The following is a 19,208-nucleotide window of genomic DNA, read 5'->3' on the forward strand; positions in this document are numbered from 1 at the left end:
TACAGCAGTAAAGTTACAGCTATTTCAGTCTCTCTTGATTTGTTTTCATGGAAGAAATTAGATAAGACATAAAAGTAGACTCAGCTTTAGTTCTTTATTTTCACACATAGTAAAGTACATATCATCTGAGAGAGCAAACAATGCTTTTATTCTTGCATTATTAAAAAAAAAAACAAAAATGAGATCTCTCGTTGAACACTGTGATCTAATCATGCTTTGTTGTATTTCATTTCCTGTATAGTGGACATTCTTATCTGACTCTCAAACGTTAGGGTCACAATGTTGAAACTCCGTATTCACTTTTATCTCCTACCTCTCTGACAATCAGTTTGGTGCAATCAGTATCAGGACTGCCTTATCTGCCCTCTAAAATATTTTTCTGTTAATCATCAGGTAATTCAATTGAGACAGTGATTGTGTCTTAAAAATAACTGAATGTATATGGTTTCCTTTTTGATGAACTAATTGCCTAAAATAGGTAAATTTTATCTTTGTGTGTGTATATATATATATATATATATATATCTGTGACCTTTTAGAAATTACTAGCAGCTCTAAAAACATCATTTTTAAACATAATTTTAACATAAATCATCCTAACCAACACCATAACAGAATATGTATTGTTCCCTTATTTTAAACTAAAGATCAACTTTAAAAAAAGTTTCCCATACATATGATCAGGTTATGAATAAGATATAGTAAGGAATGGTTCTTTTTAAAAAGTTGGGGTTTTTGAGAACAGAAATATTATTTGTTCTTTTTAGGCAAATCCGGATTTTTTTCCTATTCACTGCTATCATCAATTATATTTAATTTAAATCTCTGGTTAATATCCGGGGCCTCTTGTCCCTGGGGAAAATTATATTCTGAAGATTGTTTTAGAAAGATTCTAGTGCTTCTGTGCTCACCACTGAGCAAAGGGGAAGATTGAGAGTGAAGTTTTACCGAGTTCCCTAAAAAAGCAAAGACATATGCATGTTTTCTTAGTGACGCTCATATGCTTTTAGTCCGCCTGGTGACACCTGTGGCTGCTCTATGGCAGATAGCATGTGTCTGGTGGCAGCACCCACATGTTAAAACCCAGCATGCAAAGCCAAAATTATCAATATGTGATTTACCAGTGAAACAGCCTGCATTTGCTCCCTTTAAGAAGAATGGTGCCTGTATGTGAAAATCATGGAGCATGCACTGTTGGTGGCACTTGGTGGCTTATTCATTATTCTGTTTGGTAGATTGGAGAGGCAGAAGAGTAAAAAGAGCTATTGTTCTCATTTCCATGTGATTTGACTCAGGCATGTTTAAAAGGTAGCTCTTGTACCATGGAGATGAAGATTTGATCCTGCATTGCTCCTGAGGTAAATATTTTTACTTAGTTTGATCTAAATGAACATTGGACTCTACCCTTATTTTTTTCTCCTGGTATTTTCTCTTCTCATTAAAATCTCTGATGCTGCTTTGTCATAGTTTCCACTGACAACAGGGTCTCATGCTCATTATATGCTGGCTCTGAGTTTTGGGACAAAGGTCACTCAAAGAAGAGAAAATCATGTTAAAGACAACTTGGAGAAAAAATTTGAATATGGCAACAACTATAAATCTGTGGTAAATATAATGAGTTTTGACTACTTTTTCTCTAGAGAAAAACTCAAGCCATCAAAGAAAATTTCTTAACCAGTAAACTTTCATTTCACAAACTATTGTCTTTTAACTTCTTACTGATTTATCCTCTTTTGGAAATGTAAGCGCTTAATGACATATTGACTCCTGCTGAAGCCACAAGCCAATTACAGATCTTTCCAAACAGATTTTTTTTTCATGGGGTGATGGAGATGGGAACATGTGGAAGAAGATAGAAATAAAATTAAAAATTCATTGGGAAAACAGAATAAGAACCATTTAAACATGAATTTGATTGTAAGTGACAAGGTACAAAAAACTAGGTGGTTTATCTTTTATAGAATCAAGTATAAAAACTTCAAAATAATAGGAAAGATGTGTTAGCAAAACCAGGCAATATGATAACACCAATTGTTATTTATTGAACACCTTCTGTGTGTTAGGCATGTGCTAAATATAGTGGTTAAATATAGTATTTATCTCATTACGGGTGTACCCAGAGATAAACCCATTTGGATTGTATAATAATATCTCAACTTCTGGATCCATTTCGTTTAATATCCTTGCTCTAGTATGTGAAGTATGTATGTTATTTGCATTAACAAAGACTGACCTGGATGCTGTGTAGCCCACAAAGTGCTGAGGGATGAAAGGGGAGCTACCGTCACATCTACACTCTTCCAAAGTTGGATCATGTGAAGTTCCCCTTCCAGAGAGCTCTGGTTTACTATCCCAGGAAATTCCATAAATCTGTAAACATCATTTGGTTCATGATTTTCCTTTGTACAGTTATGCCTTTGTTTATTTTTTTGCATTAAATGTGAATGAATTAAACATTGCTACGTGTGTGCTTGTATGAATGTAATCTTATGAATATGATGTACAATGGCTATGAAAGAACTTAACTAAAAAAAAAAAAACTGGTCAAATTTGAAAACAATTAATGAAGGTAATAACTTGTTAGTTGTATAATGCTAATCAATATTAATTATTGAAGAAATTATGTCCATTATTATGGGTTTTGGTGTATCTTTTGGGATAAGTAATTATTAACATTCAGAATACATAAAATTTATTTTTAAAAAATTTATTGGGATTCCACTTTTATTTATCATAATTAATTCTTTAAGGCATTTTTCAGGCACAAATCTAAGTATAATTATTCTCGTTTTACTAAATGAGAAACTAATACCAATAAATTTCATGATCTGCTCAAGGACATAAATATGATGAAGTTGGAGTTTAAACTGTCTGACTGTTCTGACTCCAAAACTAATGTTACCAAACCCTGTAACTATGGAACAATGCTTGTCTAACAAACAACTAGCTCACCAAGTGAGAGTTTATAAACTTTTTCTGATAGCTATGCCATTGTTTAGAATAATTTTTGAAGTTGCCTTTAAGTCATGTCCTTGGAGGCTATTTATGGAGCTCACAAAATAATGTTTCATTACTTTGCAGTCATCTTTGAACAAAATTTGACCACCTATCTTGTTGCTAAGAGCGTTTCCTGACTGCAACTTGAAAAAATTCTAAAAAGACCAAGATGTTGGCACAATTGCTACTTTTTAAAAAATATGAGATATAGTCCCTAGGTGCTGAAAGTGGAGTCTCTAAACTGGCTTTAAAAATGATAATATTATTGCTTCCCAACTAATTTTGTACATCTGTTAAAAGTATAGTTTTATCAATCATCGACTGAAAGATCTTAGCATTTGGAGGATATTGAAAGACTCTGAGATTCAGAAAAGATAACATAGGAGCCTGTAATCCCAGCAGCTTGGGAGACCAAGAAGGGTGAATCACCTGAGCTCAGAAATTCAAGATCAGCCTGGCCAACATGGCAAAACTTCGACTCTATCAAAAATACAAAAAATTAGCTGGTCGTGGTGGTGTGCACCTGTAGTCCCAGCTACTTGGAAGGCTGAGGTGGGAAGATTGCTTGAGCCCAGGAGGTCAAGGTTGCAGTGAGCCAAGATTGTGCCACTGCACTGCAGCCTGGGTGACAGAGGAAGACCCTGTCAAAAACAAATAAACAAACAAAAACACAAATAGGGAAGTTAGGATAATTTTGTTTTGCAAAAAAATTTCTGAAGGATAAATTCCATAGAGGACAGTGAAATAAGATATTCAAAGTGCTGAAGGAAAATAGCTATGAACCTAGAACTCCATGCCCAGTTTAATTATCATTTAAGTAGGATTTAAGACCTTGCTTTTTGGCAAGACCAACATGCAGGTAGAGGGTTAGAAGTTGAGAACAACAACATTCTAGTAGAAAATGCCTGTGTGATGCATAGGCCAATTGAAGGAAAATATTTCTAAGAGAGCTTTCCTGAGACCATAGCAGTCACATATATCTTGTCATTTATAATGAGTTCTTTAGAGACATTTTTACAACACAGTACTCACAGATTTCTACTTACAAATCCAAGCAACAAGATTCCCATAAAAAGATGAGCTCACAATAAAATTTTTTTAATTTGGAAAAATTAAAAAATTAAATTTTTAATTTAAATTTAAGACTTTTGTATTAAATTTCAATACAAAAGTATCATAGAGCCAGTAAATGCAACAACCAAAGAATTAGCACTTCTGAAAAGTGAACAGGTAAATTCACAAAAACTCCAACATAATTATATTTTCATTGAAATTAAAACTCATAGAATATTTGCAAAAGGATACATACAAACATGACAGTTTACTTCTGAGAAGGGAGACCCAGGAATGGGGACAGGAGTAGGGAGGAAACTTATGTTATGTATACACTGTCTTTTAGTAAAACGTATGGATTTTTACAACATACACTTTTAAAAACACACTTAAAATAAAGCAGTCTGGTACTATGATGTTATCATTGGATAAAATAGACTTTCAGGAAGAAAATGAAGATGATCATTTTATGATCATTAAATTCTTGTTAACAACAGAGATAGAATCATCCTGTTTCTGAGTGCTCTAAAAATACAGTTTCAAAATACATAAAGAAAGAACTAGACAAATACACTATCACAATAAAGACGTTTGAATTATACCCTCTAGAAATTGGTAAGTGGAGTGAAAAAAAATCAATTAGGCATATAGAAAATGTGAACAACATAATCAATAATTTTGATCTAATTGACATATATAATCCTGTATTCAACAGAGAATATGTTTTCTTCTTGAGACCACTTGCATATAGAAAAGTTGACCAGTATCCTTGGCAAAGGAATCTCAACAGATACTGAAGAATCATTACCCTGTACTCCACATTGCATGATGCAAAAACATCAGCAATCAACTATAAAAAGAAGGAAGAATCCCAAATAGTTGGAAACACAAAGTTCTTCTTGTAAATAATTCATGGGTTAATGTAGAAATCTTAAAGGATCTGTGAAATGCCCGGAACTGAATGACAGTGAAATCACTACATATCTAAACTGTCAGAATGCAGCTAGGAAAAGACTTAAAGGAAAGCTTGTAGTCTTAAATGCATAAATTTTAAAACAGGAAAGATTGAAAATGAGTAAGGCAATCAGTTCAAGGAGGTAGATAAAAACAGTATTGCATACTTGAAGTAAATGGAAAGAAGCAGTAAGTGTAGAAAAGAATAACATAGAAAACAAAAAAAAAAAAGAAGAGAAGAAATGAAAGTTAAAAGCTGGGTCTTTGTAAAGACTAATGCAATACATAAACTGACAAGATTGATCATGGGGAAAAGAAACAGTACATAGACAAACAATATTAGGAATGAAAAAAAGAGGATAACTTTAGATGCATTGAAGATTGTAAGACCGTAAGAAAATACGAGCAACTGTATTCCAGTACTATTGCAATCTTACATAAAGCAGATAATTTACTTAAAAAAATCCATGACTTACCAAAATTAAATTAAGAAGGAACAGATTATTGTAATGTACATCTAATAATTGAAGAACCCAAATAAATACTGAGAATTTTGTTTACCAAAAGGAAGTATCAGACCCAGACAGGTGCCTTTAACATTGACACATATGCTTTATATGAATTATTCCAGAAATTAGACTGAGTGGAAAAGCTGCTCATCCACTGTTATGAGTCTAGCAAAACTCGACAAAAAAGCATTTAATGAGACGATTATGGACCTCACTCACCAATGAATACACGTGCAAAAAACTTGAATAATATATTAGCAGAATAAAAACAGCATTGTATTTAAAATACATGGTGACCAAGTGGTATCGATTTCAACAATATAAAAACATGACTCTCATGGCAATGTTAAAAAGTTAGAAGGATCTTCAAGTTCAAATAATAGGAAACTTGTTTAAAATGGCTTGAACAAGTAGGCATTTATTTTACTCATATAAGAAATCTGCAGGTAGTCAGTTGCTGATATTGGTTCAGTGGCTCACCAATATCAGGCGTGATGATTCTTTAGTCTTTTACCCATGGTTATACAGGGGCTGCTGGCAGCTCTGATGTTAGATCAAGGTTAGAAAAGGGAAAAGGAGGATGGGTAAAAGGTTCCATCTGCCATGTTTTTCTCTTTTATTTCTCCAGGAGTCTTCGCAGCAGAATTCCACCCAACAGATCATCAGCCAGGCTGGCCAGAATGCCACCTGTAGCTGAAAGAGAGTTTGTAAAAGCAGCAAAAATATAATCATAATTAGCTTCCACCATTACTGCCTTGAACAAAATCAAGATTCTGTTAATAAGAGAAATGGGGAAGAATGTTTCATAGTCAACAAGTAGTATCTGCTTAAAAACCATGCAAAGAAATTAATTATGTTAACAGATCAAAAGAGAAAATTGATACAATCATCTCATTAGATGAAAAAAAAAAGCATTTAATAAAACAATAACTACTAACAAACTAGGAATTTCAGGAAATTTCCTCAACACAATAAAGAGTATATGTGAAAAACTTCTAGCAAACCATACTTAGTGCTGAAACTTTAGAAATATTATCTTTAAAGTAAGAAACAAAAGAAGGATACCATTATCTCTGATACACTACTATATAATTACATGTTATGTATACATATATGGTATATAAATATAGATAAATTATAGTAGATTCAGTAATTTGGTGACATGCTATCCATCAATTAAAATGTTAAAAAGATCTGAGGCACATGGGTACATGGTTCTGTTTTGTGTTCTTTTCTGCACACTTTAAAATGTTTCACCCATTTCATAGGGATAAAAACCTCAAGAATGTCTTTTGTCTCTGAGGTCCCCAGTCTGTGACAAGTTCTAGAACCCCAATAATGTTCCAGTAGTTTGCCTAATGTCCCACATGAGGGAGCAAGACCCTAGAGTTGCAAGTGTGCCGACCTCAATCATTCTGTAGGTTTCCTGGGCTCTTTGGTTCTCACCTCCCACCCTCAAGTGGCACCTTCTGAGGTCTCTAAACTGAAAGCCTATTGGCCCTGATTCTTGCTGCTTTTATGGAGCCCTGTAATAGTTTCCCTAGGTGAAAGGAAGACAGGCATCCCTCAGTTTCACTCTTAGATGAGCAACTTACAGCCAAAACTCATTGTTTCCGGCCCGATGGCCTTGTACTATGTAACATATAGGTCTACCCTTCTCCCTTCCTGCCATGCTGGAACAGCTTCAGTAGCAATGCAGTGTGCCTGAAATCAGCCCTCTCACTTGCCATGACCCCAAGATACCTGAAAGGACCCAGTTCTCACTATGAGCAAGTGAGTACAGTTTCTTCTCTACTTTCAGGTGTTCCTTGAGGCTGTGGATTCTCACCTCTGCTGTCATCACTACTACATCGTATCAGGGAAGTGAAGGGTGGGTCAGGGCAAGAGTAGGAGAAACTAGAGGTTCTGTTGCACCTACAGTCCTGGTTACATAATTTGTGAGGTTTCATGCAAAATAAAAATGTGGAGTTTCTTGTTTATGAACCAATTGTGGAGCCCCATGTGACTGCATGGGTCACACAACTATGAAGCTGACTCTGGCACCTAGCCTGCATCCTCAGCTGTGGTAAGTCCTCTTGCCTCCTGAAAAATAGTCCCTCTAGCCTACCTTCACCTGCCAGCCAGATAGCTCAAAGGTTAAAATCTCTCCATCCTCATTCACAAGGGCTACTTCATGGGCGGTGGATGATTGACTGTACAAATATCCATGATCTTTTTTTCCATGGTTAATAATAGGAAACAAAGAAGGAAAACAGTCTAAAACTGATATATTTCCCAAAGTCTAGGCTAACTATCATATGTTGAGCATTTACTATGCACCAGAAACTGAACTAAGAACTTCATACATATTATTTCATTTAATTCTTACAGAACCTTTGTATGTAGTTATTAGTATATTCTAATTTTAAAGATAAAGAAACAAAGATTACGGAACTAGTATGTTTTTGAGCACAGTTTTGTTTTTCCTGAATTCCTATTCTCTTATTCCCTTTTCTACACAAGAAAAGAATCTGAATGGTCCATTGATTTAGAATGCAATTGGTTAATGTTGAACAATATTGATTAAAGACCCACTGTTCAGAGGGCTAGATACCATGAGAAGAGCCACAAGACTTAAATTGCCTACAAAGTTTATACATCCCCTGAGGACATGGCACTTATAAATATTCATATTAATGCATTGTGTGGTGGACATTAGGGCTGTTCACAGATATTCGCTTTTTTTCTGGCACATGATAGGCCTGCACTGTCCCACCTACACATGGCCATGGGACCTCCTATTTTTCAATGGAATGTAAATCAGAAATGATGTGTGTTACTTAAGAGAAGAAGCATTAAGACTCGATTTCTCTGCTACGCATCTTTCCCTCTGCCATGGAGATCAACAGCACTCTGGATTGTGACTGCTCTGTCATCTGGGGCTCCAAAGTGAGAATAACTACAATGTAGAGCAAAGCTCCTAGATGACCTGTGGCAGACATGTAGTATTGTTTCGAAATAAGCCTTGGTTGTTTAAAGACATTGAGGATTTGGGTATTGCTTGTTATTGCACAACCTAATCTATCCTGATTCATATGAAAGGAACCAATGCTAAGGGGAGGCAGCCCTGTTGTATCATATATTGCAATAGAAAATGAATTAGTTGCAGATAGCCTGACAAGAAACACCAAATCAACTGTCCATATTTGATTTATCTTTCAACTGCCAACCCAAATATGATAGCAACAGTAAAACACATATCCAGTGTTTACTATAAACAATTGTTCAAATGTTTTATGAATATTAACTCATTTATCCTGATGACAACACTGAAAAGGAGGTATTTTTATCTTCCTTTTATAGAGAAGGAAACTAAGCACATAGAGGTTAAATTGCCCAAGATCATACAGCTAATAAGCAAGGAGAGATGGAATTTGAACTTCAGGAGTCTGATATCCAAATGCATACCTTTGACTACAAAGTTCTACTTCCTCAGTATAAGTCAAAACTTAAACCAATTCCAGGAGCACAAAAGCTGCTTCAGAGTTGTAAAGAATATAGATTGCTCACCTCCTCCTTATACAAGTAACCCCTCTCCTCCCTGCCCCATACCCTTTGCATTCAGCAACAGTACTCTGATTCCTTTGAGTAATTCCCTCTCCACCACTTTCAGCCAACATGGCTTGGATGGGATTGACACAAGTCCTGCTCTAAGGATACATCTGGATTGCCTTAAACCAGCCAGTCTGTTTCCTCTCTTGGATTGGTTTGGGGATTAGAGTCAGCGTGAGGAGAGGTTAGCTGGTGTTTTTGGAGAAAGGAAGGTTTCTTTCTCTATCATTGTAATTGGCAGAGTGTGAGTGTGAAGTCTGCATCTGCAGCCACCTTAAAGCTCTAAGGGACATGATGGAAATTCACAGAGTTTGAAATGGGACCAACCCACAGGAAGCAAAGCCAAGAGCCAGATGCTACTGTCACTGTTTGAGCCCTGAATCAAGCCACACCTGAAGGCAGCTGTACCTGTGGACTTTTAAGTTTCATGAGCCAATTAATTCCTCTTTTTACCTTAATCCATTTTGAGTTGGTTTTCCTGTCACTTACAGCAAAAAACTCTGAACTTACACAAAAGCAAATAAAATAAACAACAAGAGCAACAATAAAACACATAACAATCTACAAGAGATATAAACTGTTCATTACTGCTTAAGGGGTGAAGATCAATCTGAATTATCAAAATGACTGAATCCAACATAATTAAAAAGCAAGACAAGTAGCAAAACAGCAACTACATTTCAACTTTGGAACATCTCTAAAAATGTATTTAATTGCAAAGGAGGCACCCTGTAGATCTTACATAACTTGTTTTACCTCTCTTTAAAAGCAAATGGCTAAGAATTATTTCTAACTGGCACAATTAGTCATTGTTGGAATACAAGAGACACTGTTCAAGCACTGTTTTAAAATTTGCTGGGTTTACTTCTTAGGATGGCTAATGCCTTTTATCATTAGGCCTTCTTCATAAAAAAAAATCATAATAATTCTAGAGACCCTTACATGGCAGAAATTATTATTTATTGGTTGAATGACCCAAAGTGCCAATGAACTTAATAAAGACTTTAAGTAATTTTTAATTTTATCTATCAAAATAGCATTTACATACATTTGGAAATTAGTCACATAGGGATGTACTGGCTCAGTTCACAGTCATGCTAACTCTACATGTGGATTCTCAGGGCATCAAATAACTAATATTCCCTCTCCAACTGATGCAGGAGCCCAGTTTCTTTCTAAGCTTTCCAATTATTACAGTTGCTGAATTGATATGATCTACAACAAGAGTTGGAAAATTTTTTCTTTACAGGGCCATACAGTAAATAGTTTAAGCTTCTTGGGTTGTGTTGCAACCACTCAACTCCACTGTTGAAGCCTGAAAGCAACCACAGGCCCCACATGGACAAGCAAGCATGGCTGTTCTCCAAGAAATGTTTATTTCCAAAAACAGGTGGCTGGTCAGGTTCAGCTCAGAGGCCATGGTCTGTCTACACCTTATCTAAAATAACAACATTTTACTATTTTAGGTATGTTGAGAAGTTTTCTCAACGCTTGAGATTCTTGTTCCCTAAGTTGGAGTGGTTTCATGTGGCCAGACCATTTGACTTGGGGGAAAAAAGCAAATATCCTGAAACATACATCGTATTTCTTCCAGTTAGTGTTAACTGTAATTGCTAATCATTGTCAAATGAAGAGAGTATAAAAATAACAATTTAATGAGAACCAGTATGTGTCAGGACTGTGTTGTCTGCTTTATTTATGCAACATCCTTGAGTACTTACAACACCAGAAAAGATGAATACGTAGAGATAGAAAAGCCTCATAGGAAAAGGAAAATTTATAGGTGTGAGAAAACAAGTGCAATGGAAAGAACTTGAATTTTGGACAGATATAGACGTGATTTCAAGTCCTGGCTTCACTCCTCCATTCCATGTGACCTTGGCCAGATTTTATACCTCTCTTAAATTTCCTTATTCATAATTGAAAATATAAAATTATATGAGAAAATTACATTGTAATTGCAATGTATAATGTTACCTATCTTTTAGAGACTTTGTAAGGGTTTTTGAAGTGAGCCAAAAAAGCATGTAGCCCTGAAACATGGTAAGCACTCATTAAACCTGAGCCATTCCGTGTGTTACACATAATGATAAAGTGACTTGTTGAAGGTCACATAGTAGTATGGGTGGAATTAGGATTGGCACTCCAGCCCAACTGACTTCAAAGCTTTTGAACTTTCCACTGCATTGCACTGCCTCCCAGCTATAAATTTGAAGTGGTGTTATTCGACTCATGCATGGAAATTGCTCAGTGTATCAAAATACAAAATCTCCAAAGCCAGTCACATGAGGTGAGTCATCTTTGTTGGGCCATGGAAGCCGGGTGCATGTTTCTGGAAGTAAACATGACATACCCAGCATATCTTGTAGCTGATACTTCCATGTAATCCTCAATTTGTCTTTCCTCTGCACGCAGACACTATGGGAAATACTCATGACTTCTAAGTCTAGTTCAGATTCTCTTGGCTGCCAAATTCCAAAACAGGCATAAAATGTGATTTGCACTCTTAGCCTCTCAGGAATCTCTCCGTTACCTCAGAGAATCTGGGCACAGACAGGACTCAGTGTGGAAATTGCCCAACCTCCCCACTACCACTCTCTTGAAAGAGACAGATCAAATCAGCATCTCTCAACTGTGGCTCATGATGTGTCTGTGGCTATGTCAAGAACATTCTCAAACAAGTTATGTTTAATGTATACATTTTAGAGTTGGAGATGAATGGAGAGAACATCTGTATCTACACCCTCATTTTGCAAATGTGAAAATTGAGCCTCAGGGAAGTTAAATAACAAATCCAACACTTCTAGTTTCCAGTCCTTGATCATTTCCCCCACTCTCTATATATATTTTGGGGTAACGAGAGGGAGAGGGACACTTAAACCAGGGTTGCAAGATTTAGCAAATAAAAATACAGGATGCCCAGTTAAATATGAATTTCAGGTAAGTAATAAATACTTTAAAAATATAAACATGTCCCCTGCGATAGTTGGGACAATGTTTGCAACATATTTATACTAAATAATTATCTTTATCTGAAATTCAAATTTAATGGGTATTGGTGTTTTTACCTGGCACCTAGTCCAATCAAATAAGCAATGCCAAATTTCTATTTTCCGAAAATCATTTGAAAGTGTCGTTAGAATCTGGCTTAAGTGCAAAAAAAAAAAAAAAAAAAAAAAAAAAAAAAAAAAAAAAAAAAAAAAAAAAAACTGAGTAAACAGGAAGAACTCAAAATCTCATTAATTAAAGGCGAAAATAATCAATGACTAGAAATGAAGTCAATGAAGCTTAAGAAGAATAAGGAAGAAAGAAGAAGTAAAGGAGGAAGGCAGAAAAAACAGACCCTCTAGAAGCTGATGATCTCTCTGTTATCTGAATCAGCTTGACAAAATAAAGTTCAACCTACTGTCTTTATTCTTCCTGCTCCAATGTTATTTTCCCTGCCACATACAGCCGCCTTCCCCTTCTCTGCTAAAATTGCATTACATTTAAGTTTTAAATTTTAAATCAAAGCCATACATTTAGATGATTTAAAACTCAGAGTACTGAAAAGCTTAGAAAGAAAAGCTCTAGTCCTTTTCCTTACCTTTAGGTTCTTTTGAGGAACCTAAATTAGGGTAGTCAGATTTAGCAAATAAAGATACAAGATGGTCAGTTAAATTTGAATTGCAGGTAAACAATAAACACTTTTAAATATGAACATGTCCCATGCAATAGTTGGGACAACACTTGCAATGTTCTTATACTAAAGAATGATTCTTTATCCAAAATTCACGTTTAACTAAGTATCCTGCATTTCATCTGTCAAACCTAGCCTAAATCAAATAAGCCATGCTAAGATTTCTATCTTCCAAAAATATTTGAAAAACTACTTTTAAACTTCATATATATTTCAAAGGGGACCAGCAGTTCTTGTTTCCCCAGAACTGAGGGGTTTCCTGAGACGCGGGACTGTTAGCGATAAAAACCAAGACAGTCTCAGACAAGTGTGTATTATTCATTGGTCACCTCATTTCTTATGTTAAAGATATTCCATCTCTCTAAACAATGGATCTTATTTTTGCTTATCAGTTTGAGACATTATCATTAATCTCCTACTTTGAGAGGTATCTGTTTTGGTTATTTTTAAACAATTAGTACAAAACCGTTTCCATACAGCACAAGTTCACCAATTTGGCCTAAAAGCCTTTAGAGAGTAGCTTCAGAGAGAATGTGTTTTCTCTAATCAGAGAAAACAAGAATCACGTTGTGTGAGTGTCAAGTTGCCCTTTTATTTTCCCACTGAAATACTTTCCCCCACCTAGGAATCCTTTTAAATTTTCTCAACTTTAATTGCCTTTTCCCCCCACAAAGAAGTCAATTTAAATTAAGCAGAATCCATCACTGTGATAATTTTTTAATGAGTAAAGATAATGTACTCTACAGAAATTGAAATGAGGTGTTCCCAGGATCATTTGTGAAGTCTCACAAAGTCCTCCTAAGAGTCAGCTGAAATTAATGACTCTCAGAGTTTCAGGACCGTCAATACCATATAACTGAGGACTAGGTTTGATGAAAAAAAACACACACACACAATAATAATAGTTATACTTTCCAATTGAGCATTTATCTCCTTTCGTTCCAAGATCCTGAGGAATTTTATAAACATTAATTAAGCTCACAGGTGTGATTTATTAGATTAACTCACTGATAGCCATCAAGGGGTATTTAATAGAGCTGGATTAAAAAGAGGACTAAATTAATGTCCCAGAAAGATTGTCAAGCTGGGGTGGAACCTCCAGTATTGGAGGGAAGGTCAAGAGAAAACATGTGCTCCTTAGCTCAAACTTCTGGAACTAACTCTGGTCTCAATACATAATGACCACCCTTTCATGCTTCCTAATCTCCATTGAAAAATACTCCCTCCACAGCTTATTGAAGCCTCTCTTTATTGCTTCATCCTCATTCTTCTCTTGGGTGTCAAAAACAAACAATGGCTTGTGAAACAGGTGACCTTTAGTTCAACAAAAGAAGTTACTATGCTTTGTGGAAATCTGAACACGTGTTTGGTGATGTTTTTAGGGTAGAAGAGATAGTCATAGCACTGAGCCAAAAACTAGGTTTTATTTTATAGGTTACTTGGGCCCTTTTTGGGTGGAGGGTAGGGTAAGAAAAACATTTTTGGTCCTGTAGCAATGTGTTGCTTTGACAGATTCCTTTGTCTTAAGAAGACAAATGACTGCAAATTAAAAAATAAATTATCAATAATAGTTTTCAATAATAGATTAAGCTTATGGAGATACAAAAAGAATTTCCATTATCTACCCTGTGAGTTGAAGGTTTAGATTAGCAAGGCTAATACAAGGACAGTAAACTAAGTAATGTTTTATTGTCTTGTTTTAGCAAACACTGAATCAAGAGGGATCAAATGTGAGAAAATTGGGGGATTGGAAACCCAACTTCTCATAAAGTATGGGATTCTAAAATAGAACTAGAACCCTAGACTTTAACCTTTTTCCTCCAGGATGAGCAAATTCAATCACCTGACTATACAGATGATAAATTAGAGTTCTGGAGAATTTAAGTTATTTGAATCATTTAAGAAAGCTAATTAGTGGCAGATCCAGGATGGTAGACCATGCCTGTTCCTAATTCCTGTACCGCTGCTGTATAACCACATGGACACATTGACTGTTTCATTCTAACATTGCACTAGCTGAAAGCATTTCAGAGACTGAAACCAGGGGCAAGCTTGCTTATCTGACAGACATAAAACAAGGGGAGCAATTAGTGTAGCTTTCTTGGGAGGGTGACAGTGATTTTTAAAAAACAGCCTATTAAATATGCAAAGCAATGGAGGAAGGCAGCCACACGTCATAGATAATCCAGAAAGAGAATAATTCACCTTTGGATAATAGAATGTGTTCCAATCTATAATGTTTAAGCCAATGTTCGACATCTAAAAGGCTTAGATGGCTACACTCTTAGAAAAAAACAGGTACCAGGAATTACAATATTTAAAGAAACACTAGATTGATCTTGGGAGAAAGATGGAAATAGTAAAGGCCCATGAATAATAGTGTCTGGACTTAAAGAACCCTAAGCAAAAATTCCATCTGCAATCTCCCTGTCAGATAACCATCCAACTACTCATCAACTTCACAAAAATAGGGTGCTCACTAATTTAGGTGGCAGACCTTTCCTTGCCAGGCAGGTTGTATCATTAGAATGTTCTTCATTATGCTGAGCCAATATACTGCTCCCCTATGATTACTGTCGAAGAATAGCTATTGTTCCGTAGTTCAGCCCTAAAATATTTGATGTCTGCTATTTTCCAGATTGTACTGAGTTTTCTCTATTGGTTCTCCTTCCTGCACACTGTCCATGGTCCATTCTCTGTCTTGTATGCCCTAGTAGAGGTCCCACGAAGCTGAACCCTATAGAGAGAAACATGGGCTATATCTTGCCACCTGATTCCCATTTGAGTTTGGTCGAGGGGAAGGACCAAGAGGAACTTGGAGATCAAAAGGAAAAAGAGGTAGGGAATTTCCTTCTTGCTCTTTCCTTGTATCTACATTTTTGGTTGTGTTTATGGCCTTTTGTGACCATGGTTCCTGTCCAGGAGTCCTTCCTCCATGAATCCCTTAACTTGTCTACACCTTTGTAAACCGCCACTACTTTAAAGTCCCTTGAAACATCTAAGCTGGATTCCGTTTCCTGCTAAGACTTTAGTTGATACACAAGTTAAAGAACCATTCTGTTTCTGGAACTTCTCCTCAATTAATATGCTTTTCAGACATTCTCATTATTTTGGTTGCTTCCGTTTGGTAACAGTCTAGTTGTTCAAGTCCTTCCTGAAGAGTTTCACCTGTAGTGTGGGCCAGAGCAATTCAGATTTAATCTATTAGTACATCACTTTAATCTCCCTTGCTAATAATGTCCTTTCTCTATTAAATCATGCTGTATTTTTATTTGTATCTTTTTCTTTTTTTTTTTCAGCTATCTTACACTGGTGCCTCACCTGCAGCTTACATTCAATTCTACTCCTAGACCTTTTTTTTTTCATGTGATTTTTCTATTAAGCCAGGTCTCTCTCATCTTCTATATTTTACTCCTTGTCAGGAGACTGAATTATTTAAAAGGGCTGGCCCTGGTATTAACATGCTGGTCCTGAATGGTGACAGAGCACAAGGGCACACTGTTTTAAAAACACTGTTAGAAAAGAACATTTTAGTTTCTCTTGTCCTAGACTCTGTTCTCAGAGACTGTGTCATAAAATTTTCATGAACATTAACTTCCTTTGACTTCCATGGCCTTGTCTGTCCTGGGCCCTGTATTTTCTTGATTGTCTTGGGTTTTGTTAACTACTTTTCCTTTTTCTCCTTCTTTAGTTTAAGTATTTCCCAACATTCTCTCTAAGGCTTTTATCACTTCTTTGCAGAACCAATAATGCACACCTACCAAAGGGCTACTTTGCACTCCACTGGGTAAGTCACTTTCCGATCAGTCCTCCCAAAAACGATCTGAAATATTTGTGTTCTTACTTGATCAATTAAGAACTTCACCTTCTGCACTAAAGAATCTAAAAAGAGAGAGGTTACCTCATAGAGGTGAGCCAGACCATGTAGATGGTGGGCTTTTAGGGCAGGTGGCCTGGATGATCTGTAATGACCTTTCTGTTTATATCGCTACACAGTAATAAGAGATGAATCTGAAGGAAACACGTTGTACATGTGGATGGCATAGTGGCTTCCCAAGAGGGACACTAAGCTACCTTTATCACTATTACTGACCAGAACTGTCATTTTGTAAGTAGATTTGTCTGAGGGCCTTAATGGTAAGAAATTTGGGCACAGGGTTGATTTCCTATATTTTGTGAGAATAGAAGACTAACATTCCCACCCTAAAGAAAATGTTATTATTTTTACTACACTAATATTTTGTTAAAGAAAGAGGATTACACTGTTATTTACAGTTACTGATCTGTGGATTAATAGGAAACGCTGCCCTTGAAATACAGTAATAACATGTTAGTTACTAAGAAAACTGAGGCCTGAGAGGTAGAGAAATTCTGATGAACATAAACAAATTGGGTATAAGAATGAAAAGCAAATCATTTTTATAGTAAATGCATATGAGCAAACCTAGAATAATATTATTTTCCAATTGTCAATAACTGCCACCTATTGATTAACAGATTTTTATAGAATGTGTTATAAATATATCTTGTCTACTAAAATTGGAAAGCAAAATAGAAGCTCCAAGATTTCAGAATTTCTTAAAAAGAAAATTGGGGGAAGGGGAGAATACACACACACACACACACACACACACACACACACACTCACTCACAAAATAAAACATACTATGCCAAGCCCACACTGTAATTTATCAACTGGGAAGGAAATTGGCATGTCTTTTCCTGCTGATTTATTGGTTAATTCCAACAATTCATTGTAGAAAAGGCCACCAATGAATTACAGTGTGGGAGAAAATTAAGCGGAGCATTTAGAAAGGTGTTTCAGAATATAGCCTTTAGAAACAACTTACATAGCTATTTTATAGCCAGTCCCCAAGCAATTGGTGCATGTGAAATGCCGTATACAGTTACAGAAAATACACCAGAAAATATCATGCATATTGCTTCCCATATTTAGAAGAATATGCCATGTCACATGAAAATTAGACTTCCCCTTTATCTTTAAGCTAGAACCAGATAATATTAGATCTCTCTTACTATTTGTTATAGCAATCATGTTGGAAAGGCAGTAAAAAACATGAACTATGTTAGCAAAGTCAATGATGGACACTCTGCTTTAGTGATAGAGACATTCATCTTTTAGTCTCAAGAGTATAGAAACTTTCATGGGGTGGAACAAAATGCTAAAATCTTGCATTACAAAAATCAGGATACCCCATCCCTAACATGCATCTTGCGTCCCATCCCTAACCCCAAGGATCCAAGGCTAATAGGATAAAGGAATTTCTCCACCAACAATTCCATTTCTAATTTCTCAAATCCAGTTTGATCAGCCAGTTGCCCCTCTTTGTTTTCAAAGGAGAGTCTCTTTAAAATGATTAAAGATCGTTTAATAATTAAAGATGGTTAATTTTAGGTGTCTACTTGGCTGGGTCTTAGTCCCCAGATATTTGGTTAAACATTATTCTAGATGGTTCTCTGAGGTTTTTCTTTGTTTTGTTTTTGTTTCTTTTTTGGATGAGGTTTATCTTTAAACTGGTAAATTCTGAATGAAGTAGATTACCCTCCATAGTGTGGATGGACTTCATCCAATCAGTTGAAGGGCTGAATAGAACAAAAGACTGACCTCCCTGAACAAGAGTGAATTCTGTGGCAGACTGCCTTTAGACTTCAACTGCAACATCAGCTCTCTCCTGGGTCTCCCACATGACAGTGTTTGAACTTGAACTGTAGCATTGACTCTTCCTGGAACTCCATCTGCCAGACCACTGCAGATTTTGGACTTGCCAGTCTCTGTAATCTCATGAGCCAATTCCTTAAAATAAATGTCTCTCTCTAGACACACACATTTTATTGGTTCTGTTTCTCTGGGGAACCCTGACTAATACCATGTGCAAAGTAAATTGTTGTTTAAAACTGTAGAAATTGTGGATGTAATGCATAGTGTTAATGTTGGAAGGCAGGAATAATACATTCTTCATAGTCTTCCTCTTGTTATTATACTTCAGTGGGAAAGTAGGATAAGAGCAAATGCATAGTGAGTACTTACTATGTGCCAGACATTATGCTTATTTATTTACTCATTTGTTTATTTTTAGAGACACCATTGCCTCTCCACAATATCTCTCTGAAAAAGGTATTATCTCTAACCTATAGATAAGAAAAAGGGGACCCAAGGAGATTAAGCTACTTTCCAGTGGTCACATAGCTAGTGTGAATCCTCTGTGGAGATGTCTGGCTCCAAAGTCTATATATATTATGTTTATTTGAGTCAGTGCTTTCTCTATTTTTTATACTATTTTCCCATGTGACATGATAGATACTGCTAGAAGCACATCTATATACTAAAGTGCTCCTTTGTAGAGTGAAAACCACCATTTTTTAGAGCTACTATGCACTAGGCACTGTGCCACTTTTCCTATATC

The 19,208-nt window shown here is 35.9% G+C and overlaps 1 long non-coding RNA gene across 2 annotated transcripts in view; it reads left to right on the top strand.

The window, feature by feature from the left end:
* Nucleotides 1–1,280: 1,280 nt before the first annotated feature.
* The window catches only part of LOC108316970, a 63,352-nt gene continuing 45,424 nt past the window's right edge, over nucleotides 1,281–19,208 (top strand). For both annotated transcript variants that reach the window (XR_005203203.1, XR_001830536.2), the window contains exons 1-3: nucleotides 1,281–1,358; nucleotides 15,503–15,621; nucleotides 16,525–16,570. This is a non-coding gene — a long non-coding RNA (uncharacterized LOC108316970). The remainder of the gene's footprint in view (nucleotides 1,359–15,502; nucleotides 15,622–16,524; nucleotides 16,571–19,208) is intronic.

The sequence above is a fragment of the Cebus imitator genome, unplaced genomic scaffold, assembly GCF_001604975.1.
Source record: "Cebus imitator isolate Cc_AM_T3 unplaced genomic scaffold, Cebus_imitator-1.0 Scaffold195, whole genome shotgun sequence".
Lineage (NCBI taxonomy): Eukaryota > Metazoa > Chordata > Mammalia > Primates > Cebidae > Cebus > Cebus imitator.